The sequence below is a fragment of the Mastigoproctus giganteus genome, chromosome 13 (assembly GCF_048544385.1).
Source record: "Mastigoproctus giganteus isolate SK-2022 chromosome 13, ASM4854438v1, whole genome shotgun sequence".
Lineage (NCBI taxonomy): Eukaryota > Metazoa > Arthropoda > Arachnida > Uropygi > Thelyphonidae > Mastigoproctus > Mastigoproctus giganteus.
This window is the reverse complement of record NC_143587.1, coordinates 126586940-126603077: the sequence shown is the minus strand read 5'-3', so window position 1 is coordinate 126603077 and position 16138 is coordinate 126586940. Positions and strand designations below refer to the sequence as shown.

General features: G+C 32.6%; 1 protein-coding gene across 1 annotated transcript in view; it reads left to right on the top strand.

Annotated features, from left to right (window-relative positions):
• Nucleotides 1-16138, top strand: part of LOC150076427 (arf-GAP with dual PH domain-containing protein 1-like) — a 218737-nt gene that overhangs the window by 121804 nt on the left and 80795 nt on the right. The gene's annotated exons all lie outside the window — the stretch shown is intronic.

The following is a 16138-nucleotide window of genomic DNA, read 5'->3' as shown; positions in this document are numbered from 1 at the left end:
TACATAAAGAAGCATTCTAATTTTGATTACTTAGGAAAGCAGTAATGCCTCTGACCAAACTCCAGCCGTTACGTTCAATTCTTCCTTAATCACAGTAGTTTTCAGTTACGTAGTAAACGCAGTTGACTAATTAATATGCCCCATCAGCTTAACAGTAATATAGCAGCAATCTAGACAATTTGGTCAACTAAAGAATAAATAAGGATCATCAACAGCCAAATTTAGAAAGAATTCACTTGGAATCATCCTCATCATGTAGTGTATGAAGCATGACAGGACTTTAAACTTCAGATCCTTGACTATTTATTGCATGCATTTCCTATACAAATTCAGCTCCAAAGAAACTCACCTTGATGAATTGGAGACTTATTGGAAGAATATGTAAAGTATAGGTCAAGTCATACCTGGGTCCAGTATGAATATCAAGACCATTCATTCATGTTACAGAAATCTAAAAATCAAATGGGGGAAAAAAAAAAAAAGCGGTTACAATCTTTTGTAACATTAAAGCCTTAACCTATCAAATGTGTTTCCTTACTTCCGGTGCTTCTTGTGCAATTACATATATGCCTCAAACATGGGTTTTCTGTATATGTTTAACTATAATTAATGCTGTCTAAAAACATTGTACTTAGTTGATTTTATCACGTCTGCTGAACTGTTTAGTGAACAAAAAATCAAAATATAAACTAATAGTTTTTCATTGTTAGATGTAATCAGGTTATGTATTGAGTAATCTTTGCTCCTGTAATTTGTGATCTCTGTCCCACTTGTAAAAATCAAGATAATATCTTGAAATGCATGTTTATGAATATTGCAGTCTAATCAAAAGACCACAATGTTTCCTGGGCTGTGCTTTTTTAGTAACTTGAGGGTGTTATTTATTTATTTATTATTTTTTTTATTATTAATTTATTTTTTTTTTTGATCCTATTCAGAAGTCAGAATTATGGTCATAATTTCAATTCTAAAATGTTATTTTTTTTAATGATCTGTATGAAATATATGAAAACATTATAGTACAAATAACTCAGCCATATTACTAGATTACTTGGAATATACATGATTTGAATTTAGATGATTTTAAACTTTTCTGTTAAGGTCCTACCTTTAACTCTGGTATTAGTGCATGTGACATACACTGCTGAAACATTTGTACTGCTCAGTGTTTCCCTTCTCCCCTCATTGTTCTTGTATTTAATATTACTAGGCAAAACTGGTAAAAAGATTACACAGGTGGATGAAAGTATCTTTATATGCTAGTTGACCAGGAGTTGAGTGATGACTAAGCTACACCTATCTTTTAGTTTTTTGCATGTACAGCCAATGTAACTTTCTTAACCTACAAGTATTTTATATTTTAATGAAAATAAATTTGTACCAAACTGAACCCCATAAAAAGGAGTCAAATCCAGAAACTTGTTGGTAAGTGAAATCAATGCACACCCTCCCCCGTCACTTCATTGACAGCAAAACTTTTTTGTCAAAGAAGTTTCAGATGCAATAATGTAATAGGTGCCGAATCTTATGTAAAGAAGCATTCTAAGTTTGTTTTAGTTGCTAGTCTCATGATATTACTAAGAACAGCTGTGATGCCACTGACCAAACTCCAACCCTTACATTCGGCTGCTATGCAAGGCTCCATGGACTTGAGGTCCGTTACAGTGGCACCAGTTGCAAATAACCAACACTAACTCTGTTAGTGTGCACATGTCCCTTGCCTTCTTTCAAGGAGACTGGGTATCAAATGAGAGATAAAGAGAGAGACTTTGAGAAGTTTACTTGACAATATTTAGAAGATTTGGATACTGATAACTTGGAACAGCATTGTTTTTGTATCTATTTTGAGCATGTTTTAAAATAAAGTACAGTGCTGTCTGTTGCAAAAGGCTATTGTATATTTATACTGTTCATGTTATCTACTATATTACCAAATTGAATATTGATCCAAAATGAATGTTATCCAGCTTGTAGCTGATGGATAACAGCATTTTCATAGGAGGCTATTTCTACCTCCCACCCCAACTCAACTCACAGTGCAATAGCACACTCCTGCAATGGTTCAAGTGTGTTATGTCTGTAGGAGTGTTTTCACAAATGAATTTGCTTGCTTTGAGAACTAAAAAATTAATGGGGAGTGTGGCCCATGGCTCCAGAAGAAATTGGCTAAGTCCAACCTTGAGTGAAAAGCAATTATAAGAAATACTTCCAGTCAGCAACAGAATTTAAAAACAAACCATTCCAAGTGAGTGACAAACGGCAAATTCACTGCCTGTCATGGAGAATATGAATGAATCAAATTAACTTGATATCACACACATATCCTTTCAATACACAGTGTAAATTCTGTCTAGCAATGGCAGTAGCGCACTCCTCCAATATTGATATTAAGTTTGGCATGCCAAATAAGATGTAATAAATTATGCAAATGATATATTGGTAGAACCAGTAATAAACTTTCCTAACATTTTGCATATTCTTCGTTGATCAGAGCTGCTGGAAGTAAAATGTTATTTATCAACTCTAAAATTCAAAATAACAAATTAAAAAAAGACATGGTGATTATTACGTATAATTCTGAACACAGCAGGGGGAAAAATGAGTGGAATAAATGGTTGGCCTATAATTAACATCTAGCTAGAGAAGCCATATGTTACTTCATTGGTCGTTATAAGAAATATGCAATAAATGTGTGCAAAAATTGTTTTGAGAAGTACAGTGAATGCCCACTTTACAATAGGTTCACTTTACGATGGACTCTCTCTGTTCACTATATGATATATGGTAAGTGCAAGTTATTGTGATCCTGTTTGCAAATTGAATTTTAATTCTATTAAATGACGATTCTGATAAGCGAATATAGGAGGAAAATTATCCACAAGCTATAAAAATAAAGATATAAAGCACAAATTTGCACTTTATTACCTTGTCAATTAACAAAATTAAATTATACATAAAAATAGGAAATCGGAAAATTTCTCTGCAGCTGCAGAATTGGCACTGGCAACTTTACCACATATTTTAATGTTGTGGAAACCAGCGCGATGCGTGAACCTATTAAACCACCCGTTGCTTGTTACCAACTTGGGTTGGGGTTCGCTGTACTTATCCTTAATATTTTTATAAATACTTGTTGCTTTTGCTTGAATGGTCATTAGACTCAGGGGGGACTCATTTCTGAATCTGATTTTCCATCCATATTATTAACATCTGTTCCATCTTCGACATAGCACCTGAATGCTGTTTTGTGATCACTGTTGATCTTAAGTGCGCTGATCCTTTGACATGTTCTTTTATACAAGCACTGTCCTTTAAAATAGTATTCACTGTTGCAGCAACGAGACCTAATTCCCTTGCAATAGACGACAAACTTTGTCCTGCTTCATACTTCTTAATCATTTTCTCAATTTTGTTTTGTTTCCTGGCACTACCACCAGTTGCACTTCTTATTGGTCACTTTCCCTTCATCATTGTAATATATAAATAGGAATGAAGAGAAGTTTCTGAAAATTTGTTTTTTATGTGATTGTAGATTTCAGTGAAGGGGTACACATTTCACCATAATAGTGTAAAAACCCACACAATTGCAATCATCAGTATTATCGCAAATGCAATAAGATCGAGTTTACTACCCATTTATAATTAGATGCACTAACAGAAAAGTCCAATAAACCGGAAAGTGCAAATTGTTTTATGGTCATGACCTCCAGAAACGTGCTTTAGAAAAATATCACAAAGGTGTTCAAAATTGATTCTTATAACAGAACATTTGATAACAATGAAAGGGTAGTGCAATTTCCATTATAAATATTACCTCTTAGAGAGATAAATAGTTTAGTTATATAGCGAATTTTTCAACTCCCAAGGACTTGGAACGAATTACAAAAAAAAAAAAAAAATGTCTTATTTGGTTCACATTACGATATTTTCACGATACCTCCATTTATTCCTACAGGATGCAAAATACATTTCCACGATCTTTTTTAAGTTTGCACTAGTGGGCAAAAACTTACGTAAAGTCAAATTTCCATAAGTGGAGTATTAGGTAAGTCGGGGAGTTCCTGTTTTGTTTGTTTGTTATTTGGAGCATTAGCAACTAAGGCCATATTGCTCCGGGATATGCGGTGGTCATTCCCTGACCTTTCTACATCCTCCGTATTTGGTAGTGACGGGCTCGAACCCCAGTCTAATCAAGAAGCGTGTGCTACACACTGCTGCTCCTTCCCACCTGGCGACGGAGTTCCTGTACCTGTATTTCAGGAAAGCTTTTGACACTGTTGCGCATGGAACACTACTGTACAAATTGGAACAGTATGGTATTAAGGGTAAGTTGCTACAATGGGTAATAGGGTGATTGAGTAAGAGAAGACAGAGAATGGTAATCAATGGACACTGCTCTTCGTGGACTAATGTTATTAGTGGTTTCCCCCAGGCTTCCATGTAGGGCCCACTGTTATTTTGTATATTTATCAATGATATTGATGAAGGTATATCAGGCTTAATGTCAGAGTTTGCAGACGATACAAAGGTTGGCAGGGTTGTTAATGACAGTAATGGCAGTGTGCTACTGCAACAGGATCTAGAAAATTTGGGCAGATGGGCTGAGAAGTGGCAACTGAAGTTTAACATTGACAAATGCAACTGAATATGGGTAGAAATAACCCCAGAGAAACATACCAACTGTGTGGTACTACACTTAGGGTGGTAGAAAACAAAAAAGATCTGGGAGTAATTGTGCAGTCAAGTATGAAGTTTTCTGAGCAATGTAGATGGGATGGCAGAGCAAGTTATGGGGTATTGGCAATGATATACAGGAATTTTGCTAGTAGGGAAAAGGAGGTGATTATCCCTTTGTATAAGGTAATGGTCAGGCCACACCTTGAGTACTGCATACAGGTCTGGAGGCCTCATTTTAGGAAGGATGGAGAGTTGCTTGAGCAGGTACAGAGAAGGACAACAAGTTTGGTGAGAGGAACGAAGATGTTCTCTTACCAAGAAAGGCTTAAGTTCTGCAAATTGCAGCGGTTGGAGACTAAGCACCTGCAAGGAGATCTGATTGAGGTGTATAAGGCCTTGAATGGGTTGAGCACACTGAATTCTGATGGGATCCTTCTGCTTGCTCAGATTACAAACCTGTAGGGGATAAATTCAAATTGAGGAAAGACAGTTGTAGAATAGATGTGTGGAAAATTGCCTTTTGCCAGCACGTGTGGGTGGTTAATTGCTGGAACAAACTTCCATCTGTTGTTGTAGAAGTTGATAGCTTAAATAAATTCAAAGAGGACTTGACAAAGTTTTAGAGGGAATAGATGTGTTCAATTGTTTTTTTTTTTTTTTTTGCTGATGCTGCATACGCTCATATGCTTGGTTTCTTGCATCAAATGCCCCTATTACTATTACATGCTAACTAATTGATATTTCTGTTTACTGAAAAAGAATTTTTTTTTGTTGAAATTTAAAACAGTACAAAGATAAGCAATCAATAGTAAAGAACACCATATGCATATAATTGCAACTGAAACGATACATGCTAAAGAGATAATACTGAGTAAAAAGTTTACAAAAATTTTAAAAAATAGGAATGAAGAGAAGATTCTGAATATTTGTTTTTTATATGATTGAAGGTTCCATGGAATTTCACCATAATAATGTAAAAACCCACAGAATTCCAGCTATCAGTACTATTGCAAATGCAATAAGATAGAGTTTACTACCTGTTTATAATAGATTGCACTAACAGAAAAGCTCAATAAACTGAAAACTGCAAATTGTTTTTTATGGTGGTGACCCAGAAATATCACAAAGGCATTCAAAATTGATTCCTATAAATGAACATAACGATGAAATTGAAGCGCAATTTAATGATTTGAATTGGTTTCTGAAATTTGATTCTATAAAGTGGCTGATTCTACTAACCAGTGACCATGTTAAGAGGTGCCTACTTATTTCACTTTACGATGGGCTTGGCTTACGACTGTCTCCGACCAGACCATGTGGTCCTTCCTTTCAGCCAATAGCAGCCTTTGTAAACTTATTGGCCACGTGTGTTTTGTTTTTGCATCCTTTAGTTGAAGTGATTTTTTTGTGTTATGCTTTAATCAATTTTTTTAAATCAATATGTACAATTTCCATTATAAAAATCACCTTTTAGAGAGATAAATATTATTTTAAGTTGCAAAATATGGAAGGTTGAATGTTTACATCTTGAGAAATTATGTTCAAATGAATTTCATTCATCTCTCCTCCTTGTTAGAATAGTGACTCACAAGAAATGCAAATCATATACTTAGGGCTACCTAGTTTAAACCTTGTGAAATAGCTTTTCTAATATTATGAGCATAACATCACCGATCTCTCTCTCTCAGAATAGTATGGTAGCATATTCACTTACCTTACTTATTGCTGAATTTGCATAAACATCAGTGCTATAACTAGGATATGGCAAATGTGGTCTCAGCCATAGATGCTGAATGGAGTTAAAGAAAAAAAGACTTCGGGTACTTTATTTGATGATTTTAAAAACATAACCATGAATTTTTATTATGTAAATCAATTACTGCAAAAAAACCACAGACTTTTTAAATAACTGATAAGTAATTTAATTAAATCAATTCATAATTTCATTTATTAATATGTACTTAATTCTGTTCCATCTTTATTTTTCCAAATTCTTTATGTTGAACCCATTCTACTTCCAGATTCAAAGGTTAAAAAATTATAACCCTAGTTAAGAGGTTATTTGAGGCTCTTTGTAGTTCCTGATGTGATATGGACCTAACAGGTGAAATCTTCTTTTATTCTTTATCTCAAAATTAGGCATCCTTTGAAAGTTCCAGCTGCAAGAGGGTTGTCTCAGCAAGCTTTGATGTGCTTTTGTAAGTACTGTACTTCTTAAAATTGTTTCTTTCAATCTCAGTGCTTTGCAGTGCAATTTGAGTGTCCAAAGTGAAATTACATCTACATTGGCTACCAAAGATGGCATTGCAATATGAAAGATTTTTTGTTCTGCCTTTGTTCAAGACTGTTTAAATCCAAGTTTTTATTTTATCAAAAAACCCATAGATGCCATATATTTTCCAAAGTATTTACGTTTAAGCCAATTGCCCCCAGATTTTAAAGTTAAAAAATGATAAATCTTAATTTAGAGGCTAGGCCCTTTGTTTTTTTTTTTTTTTTTTTTTACATGGCAGTGCTCTGTGGTTCCTGACAAGATTGAGCCCTCAGAAGATGAAATCCTTCTTCATTAAAATCCATTTGAATTTAATATACAAATACTGCAGTGATGTTAACAAAGTTTTTCTTAAACGTTGGTGAAATGTAAGAAAAAAACCAAAAAATTTGTCTATGGTTAACAGAAGGAGAAGTTGTAAAAATCATCAGTAGTGAAATATTTACATATATTTTAACGGTTATAGATCACAGAAGCTGTTGAATACATGGGCTTTGTAAGAGTAACTAAGAGTAAGAATATGTGCATGTATACCTGCATGTCATAACATGGTTTATTTACAATTCCAGGAGCATTGTAAATAAACTTGATGAATCTGAAGTACTGATTAAATTGTCAAATGCAGACATTGTAGGAATAGCAGAGACACGGTGCTACTCAGACAAAAGTGATGCTGAATTTGAGTATGAGGAGTACAATGTATACAGGAAGGACAGACAGGACTGGAGGGGTGGATGGGTTATGCTCTTAGTTAAGAAGCATATAAAAACATGGGTGACCAGTTCAGTGTTAAGTTAGATTGGTGTGATATAATGGGAAAACAAAATTGAGAGTAGGATGTGTTATAGGTCTAATAACTGACTAAATTCTCTAATCAGTGCAGACATGCTGCCAGAACAGCTCATGGCATTTTGTCAATGATGTACAGAAACTTTGCTAGCAGGGATAAGGAGGTGATTATCCCTTTGTACAAGGCCATGGTTAGGCTGCATCTTGAGTGTTGTATACAGGTCTGGGGGCCTCACTTGAGGAAGGAAGTAGACCTGCTGGAATGTTTCAGAGAAGGGCAACCAGATTTGGTGAAGGGAACAAAAGGGTGCTCTTACCTAGAAAGGTTTCAGTTCTGCAAATTGCAGCTACTGATTGAGGCCTTAAAGACCTCAATCAGCTTACTCAATCCATTTAAGGCCTTAAATGGATCGAGTAAGCTGAATGTGAATGGCATTCTTTCTCTTGTTGAGGCTACATACATAAAGGGACATAAATTTAACTTGAGGAAGGATAGTTGTGGAATGGATATGCAGAAGTTTGCCTTCAGCCAGCAAATGGTTGATTGTTGGAACAGGCTTCCACTGTTGCTGTGGAAGTGGATGGTTTGAATAAATTCAAGAAAGAACTAGACAAATTCTTGGAGTGTATGGATGAGATGTGTTTTTTTTTTTTTTTTGCTGATGCTATATAAGCATGTTATTATTTGTTATTTGGTTTTTTTTAGGCGCATTAGCAGCTAAGGCCATATTGCTCCGGGATATGCGGGGGTCATTCCCTGACCTTTCCACATCCTCCGTATTTGGTGGTGACGGGCTCGAACCCCAGTCTAATCAAGAAGCGTGTGCTACGCACTGCTGCTCCCTCCCACCTGGCTACGGAGGCACCTTATATAAGTTTGCATAGCATCATTTTACATTCCTACTACTACTACTGCTATTGAGCAGGAAAAATTTATGAATTGTGGATGAGAAATCTTAATTTTTGCCAAAGGTGTCTAGAAAACAAGTGATGGCTCAAGTGTTAATATAGATGGTCAAGAATACATAAGCAACTAAGTTACAATCAAGTAATTCAGTTAGTTTTTTGTAATAATGTAATCAAGTAATAATGTCAGTTTTTTGTACTCAAAAGGAGACTGAGAACAGGAAGCAAAACAGTGAATCAGATGGTAAAGACAATGATCACAAACATTGTCCAATCCAAGTGAATATGAATATTCACAAGATGGCGATAGCAAAATGGAATTGTTTGATAATGTTTTGATTTAAAATATGAAAGAATGAGAAAACTGAAAATCAAGTTATTTAAAATTTCACCGGTACAAAATTTTTCTAAAATATTCAAAGATAGTCGAGAAAAATAAATTGTAATTATTTATTAGACTAGCTAAAGTGGTCAAGTTTTGCCCATCATGTTCCTTTCAGACTGATAATAAATCTTTGTTTGATATACTTGTAATAGCACTCTTTCAATTATAACATTAATTAATACTGAAAACTTAATATTGCAGATTTTCTAAGCAGGTGGATTTAAAGCTTCTAATTTATACATATGAAATATTTATAGACCTCATGAATTGAAATAGGACAGTTTGTTGGGAGAAACATTTACTGGCTTAAAGTATCTATCAATTAATAACTTCACCTTCCTACAGAAAGTACTAATTTGAACTTTTAATAACATAGGGATGCACATCCTTTAGGCTCCCTTAGTGTGCATGGAGTTTTAAGTTTGTTAGTCTTGGAACTATAGCTAACATGCACATATACTCTTTTTATTAATATATGTAATACTTTCTAGAAAAGCATTTAAACAGTGACACAGCAGTCTTTTTTTTTCTTTTTTAACCAGTCACCAAGTCTGCAGAAAAATCAATGACTGCTTTAAATTTAGCTCATTTGTAACAACATAAGGTAACAGTAGCAGTTGTTTCGGAAACTAGTCCAAATTGTAGCAGAAGCACAAGTCATATGTTAATCTTATAAAAAATGAGGGAATTCTTAAGTTTTTATTTAAATTTCTTGCCAAGAATAATTTAGCATAAAGTAAAAAAAAAATTTACTAATAAAATAAAGGAAAACAAATAATAAAAGAAGATATATCATAAATATCCATGAAGAAATTCTTATGCAAACAAAATTGCTTGCAGAACAAAAAAGTGGTTTTCAATGCAAGATCAAAAAAACAAAATTCTGAAGTGAATGCCAAATTGTTGACAAAGAGACATTTTGAAATTATGAAGATTGTGCAACAATCTAGATTAATTCTTCCAATGACAGTAACTACATACAAGATACTCATGACTTCAGAATTGTATTGAGTGTATTCACAAGAAGGTGAGGTGGTCAATTACTAAAAGGTTTGAAAATTAGTAAAGTTGGGTGGGAAGCTTTTGTTGTCAAAGGAAATAACATTAAATTTAATTATTAAAAAGTGCTTTGGAAACAAGAATATGTTTTTTGATTGCTAGACTTTTGGTAACTAAGAGGAAAACTTACATTATCAGACAAATCAATAGAATGTTCATGGTGTTTAAAAAAAAAAAATGCATGTCATGAATTGTAATAAGGAACATTTTATTAGATGCTTTTCTTGGTCTTGTTTTTTTTTTTTTTTTCTTTCAGTTTTTTTATAACCAAAAAATATCAGGGTGGCAACTTATTTTTAAATTTTACATATAGAAGAAATAACTGTGGCTATGTTTACCAATTTTAATTTTTTTTTTTTAATTTTCATATTTACTGATAATATTTAAAACAATTTCTCAAGAAATAAAAAAACACTGAGAATTCACAATCTCTGGTTTTATGTTTTTAAAAAAGCATTTTTTGTCTGCTGTGTTTGCACTGAAACTTAAACTTTGTCTGTGGTGACTTATTTGTCATTCCATATAGACATAATACATGGTAAACCATATAAATTGCAGCACACCATGACTAAAGTGATCAAATTGCCAAAAATTTCATACCACACTACTCTCTGAAATTTCATACTATGCTAAGAATATTTTGTTTGTTAGAACAAAATATTCTTAAGTGCCCTTAAATTGAGCTCTGACTGAGGACTTGCCACTCATTCTTCCTTGTAAAGATTTTTATAGTGAAATTATTCCCCTTGCTAATGCTGAGGTCAGTTTACTTATAGGATGAAATCTATTTGATCCAGACTAGCACAAACTTTCATTTATAAAGGCGCTCATGTTAAAGATGGATATCTCACCCTGAGTTTTTCACCTGATGGCAAGTAACACAGTCACTAATTAATTCTTACAGCACAGCTACCTAAAAATAGTCATCAGGTGTGGAAATCTGTTAATATGTATTTTGTGTGTAGCTTATCTGTTAGCCTGCCTTATTATTGCTGAAATAGCAAGTTGGCTTGAGGAGTACAGTTGAAGGTATTAAGTTGTGATCTTAATTTTACCTGCAAGCAGACAAGATTAAACAACATAACATAATATCGATTACATTCAGGTTAATTAGATGTCATGAATACCAGACACAAGCTATGTTTAATAAAGCAAAAATCAGGTGGTTATAAGATTATATGAAAAAAATATATATATGAAACTGATTTTTTATTTCCGTTTTTTTATTACCAAAACACAAATCAGGAAGATTCTATACACTTAATGTACATAATGAATGAATTGGGGAGATTCTATACATGATATATGTATAAAACAAGTTAAACAATTCCATTAAAGGAAGAATATAAAGATTCTTTAATGAATGAAAATTTAGTTCTTGTTTAATTATAGTGTAATGAGTTGGATTAATTTCTGACTGAATAAGTATTTCAACTTGCATATTAAGATCCCTTCATCCAGAACATTATAGATGATGTACTTTGTGTCAAGATCATCTGTTAAAAATGCAGTCATTTCTTTCCTATTTCTAGTGTACAGCTGTGTTATTGGAATTTGTGACAGAAGGGTTTTGAATCAAGGAAACTAAAATATTATTAGTATTTATCTGTTATAAAATGATGTAAATTATAGTCTTCTGCTAATAGATAAACAATATAAATGTTACAGATTTGTAAAATACTATGTAAGAAGATGATAGAAGAAACAGAGGTGATTATTTAAATTATAAGTAAATGAAAAGGAATTAGTCCTTTATATAAATAGTATCTAAGAAAAATAAGATATAAAATGTAAGATTTTCAAAGTTTTAGTAATGAATGCAGTATGGAACCTCTTATCTGGCAAGCTTACGGTATGAATGTTGCCAGTTTTTGGATTCCAGTGTTTGGGTTTCTGCATTGTGGTTTACATGGGATTAAAAAATGCTTAGATTTCAGAAAAATGGAGATGAAATTTTTGTGATGCTATTTAGTATTAATTGTAAATTTACTCATTATAAATACAAAGCATACAAACAAAAGAAAGGGTATTGCTTTTATTAGCCTAAAAATTACTGCTTTAGCAGTCTTCAAGATGGCATATAACATGGTTGTGTAAAAGAATTCACCCTAGGTGACTTACAGATTAATTTTATTTGTGGCTGTAGCACACTCCCAAAATTTCACCCTGCCAACTAGAATATAATTATGTACCATATGATGTAATGACAGTCCAATACCAAACAAATACAGCACTTATATTCTATTGCCAGTGGAGTTTTTAACTTGATTTTGAAGTTATGATGCACATGTTAATTAACAATATCTGTTCATATCTCACTGGACTCAGCAAGATTTTGAAAAAATTATTTCAAAGGGAAAAAAAAAATTTGAGCTCCCCTAGTTTTTGGTATGCTAGATAAGGGGGTTTCATATACTGTACAAAAAAATCTCATGTTTGTTACTAGAATACTAAAACTGACCTTTTGCATTGAAAGGAGCAAACTACAGAGGTTCTTATTAAAAATTGCTTCTCATCCTTTGGTATCATTTTTCTAGATAGTGTTCCATATTTCTAAATGTAGATGAAGCTATTATCACATATATTATTTTCGGAAGCTATAAAACTGGCATGAAAGATTTGAAAGTAACCATGTACTCTTTAAATATGTAATTAATACTTGAGTATCAAATGTCTATACAGTTTTGTATATCATCATTATCCAGTATGCACCACAGCTACCAAAACACTGATATTTTCATACTTTGAATAGTTGTTGTTGTTTGGATTTTTAGGAGCATTAGCAACTAAGGCCATATTGCTCCAGGGATATGCGGTGGTCATTCCCTGACCTTTCCACATCCTCCGTATTTGGTGGTCACAGGCTCGAACCCCGGTCTAATCAAGAAGCGTGTGCTACGCACTGCTGCTCCTGCCCACCTGACTTTGAATAGTAATGGTTTATATTAATAATTAAGGAATTTTTGGAACTCCATGTTAAATGAACATAGTGAAACTCCTGTGGCTGTACTAAATATAAATGGAAACTTATTTATTCATGATTTGAATTTTTGTTTATTATTATTTTTTTTTAATAACAGGATGCCTACTGAAGAGTTAAATATGAATCTCAACAACTATAAAATTGATATCTTGGAGATTAAAAGTATAATAATGGGAATGGCACCAGATAGATAAACAGAAATTCTGATTTTATTATCTGCTCTTTTGGAGGATTTTATTATCTGCTCTTTTGGCAGCTTAAAAAAATTATAAAGTACAATAAGATAAAAGCTTCTTTTTTTGAAAGCCAAATCATGAGGGGCAGCTTAAAGTATTTGATATTATTTGTATTTAATTTTGAAAAAGTTTATTATAAATGCATTTATAAACTTAAAAGTGATATATAATGCAAGACAATTCAAGGTGTGCATTACACAGATGCCACACACAGACAGGAGGAATCCTAAGTAGAAGCTAAAGTGGCTATTATTCCCCCTTATGATTCAAAATAATGTCGATTTTTTATTGATAAATGATAACTGAAGCTTAGAGTTTCTGGAACACTGCTTTATCCCCCCCCCCTTTAGAAAACCTTGCAACCACTCCTGCGCATCTACAGCAATAATAAGTTAATATTTTATATTTTTAATATTTGGCAAGCCATGGAAACTGTCTTGCACATACAAAATGGAACCCCGAGTCAGAGTCAGTACTATGTGTAGCAGTACTAAATCGTATTAAACCAATTATAAGCAGCCCACATGACTGCTAAATATGATTACCAATTGCATTTCATGATTTATTGTAAACTCTTCTGACCTGGTGGTCATACCAAAGTATAAACATGAATTTTTTTTTTTTTTTTTTTCATCATAATTGTGCATGCACTAAGATTTTTCAAGTCTTTCTGGCTGGAGATATTAGGATGATACTGTTCTTTTAAACATTTCTGAATTGTTGCCAACTGAAGATTTGAAAATAAGTCTTTTCACATGGACTTATCATACCAGAATAGTTTATAATAAGTTAATAATCAATGTTGCACTGCTTTCAGATAAACAGCACATCTCAAAGGAAGTGTTTACTGTTTATTTAAAAAGTATCACCATCCTGACAACTGTTTCAGTATTACTACCATTTCATCATAAGACAAAGACATTAATGCCTGCTTATCTTCTGACGAGACCACAAAATTGCTTTATTTTTAATTATCATGGATTGGGAGAAGTGTCTCTAACTGACTTCCATTTTACTTAATATACTTTTTTTAATTCCTTGAAAGTAATTTATTTTTGTAGGTAATATACATATATACTTTGTTTTTTTCTGTAATGTTGTTTGATAATTTTGTTGCATTTATACAGAGTAAGATGAAATAAATATCCGAATTGCACCATTTTTCAGTATTAGCCCCCCCCCCCACACACACAAAAAATCAGTTCTTGGAAAAGCAATAAGTGTCAGGTATTTTTATATTTGCTTGTTATTGTTTAAAAGTGAATGGTAATTTATCCATGTTCTGTTACACCTTAGTAAAGCAAATAAACTTATTTGCTAATGTGATAAAAACTTGGTATACTTTGCTTGCTTGCTTGCTAAATATGCATATGATCGTGGAAATAGTGATAGTAATACAGAAGTTGTAAAAGTATATTTGTCTCTTTTTTTAATGTCATGAAAAATATTTCCATTGTCAATGTGTTGAAAGTTCCTTTATGTTATTACTCTTGTAAAGAAATTTTCTTTAATATTTTATGAATAAAATTTTTTTAAAAGCTTTATCAAATGGTAATTCTGTTCACTCATTTTATAAATCAATATCCCTTTATTGTCAAGAACACAGCTTTAAAATAGTTATGCAGACCAAATACTAGTTAGCAGAACTTCATATGGTAATGTGTTAGAATGATTATGAATCATCTAGTGCCGAGGTACTGGAGGAGAAGGTAGCTGCAGTAAGCACTAATTTATAATTGAAAATACCTAATTGCTCCTTCACCTTGCACATGATTTACATTAAAATTTTGCATGCACATTGGTCTCTTAATTTTCAAAGTTATGCAAAATTAGAAAATAATAGTGGGGATGGAAAACTATACTTACATCTTTGATTTTGCTATTAACCTACCCTCTCACTCACACCCTCAATTGTAACAAGGATACATGTGTACCTCTATTTAACCACTGTTTTATTTTAATTATAAAATATTAATTTTTAACTTTTTTAATGAATTAGAATACTGTAATCTATTAATTATGATTTGTTAAACCCAATTTAAAAAATATAGTGAATGAAAGTAAATGAGAGAAACCAATAATAAAGTTCTTGTGTATATATATATATACATATATATTTTTTTTTAATTTTTTTTTATTATAGAATTAGTAAAATAGGTTATGCTGGTAAAGGCCGAAAATATATTATTATCGATTTCGTAAAATCGGTATATGCTATATAATCGTTTTTGAGTTAGCTATGTTGGTAAAGGCTGAAAAAATATATAAAACCTAAACCATATAAATGTAGACCAAATTATACCTGTAGATTAAATCAACCAAGTAACTCTAAAATAGCCGATACTGGCCTCCGTGGCCAAACCTAGTGAAGAATAATAATTAGCAATATATGTAATTATAATAATACAATACCAATTGTTAATTATAGGTAATAGGATACATTGAAAAGGACTTTATCGAGGGCTAACCCGTTCAATATATCTCACCCATAATTAACAGTGCTATCTGTTTCTGTTGTCATCTGCCTGTATAACAAAGTCAGATATGTAATATTAAAAGTTTAGTGGTTAAGATGATAAGTAGTTAGATAGTGATTTAGCTGTTAATAATTTTCAACTGAAAGGGATTCTTGCACTGCTTCTATTGGAAATTGGAATGAGCAGCAGCCTGGAAAGCAGGGTATTGAAGATTTCAAGAACTGCTGGGAGTCATCATGGAAGAAGTAAATATGTGGCCTATGTTACAGTAACTAAGAGTAAGAACAGGTGCATGTATACTTGCATGTACACCAATCCTAGGAGAATAGTAAATAAATTTGATGAATTTGAAGT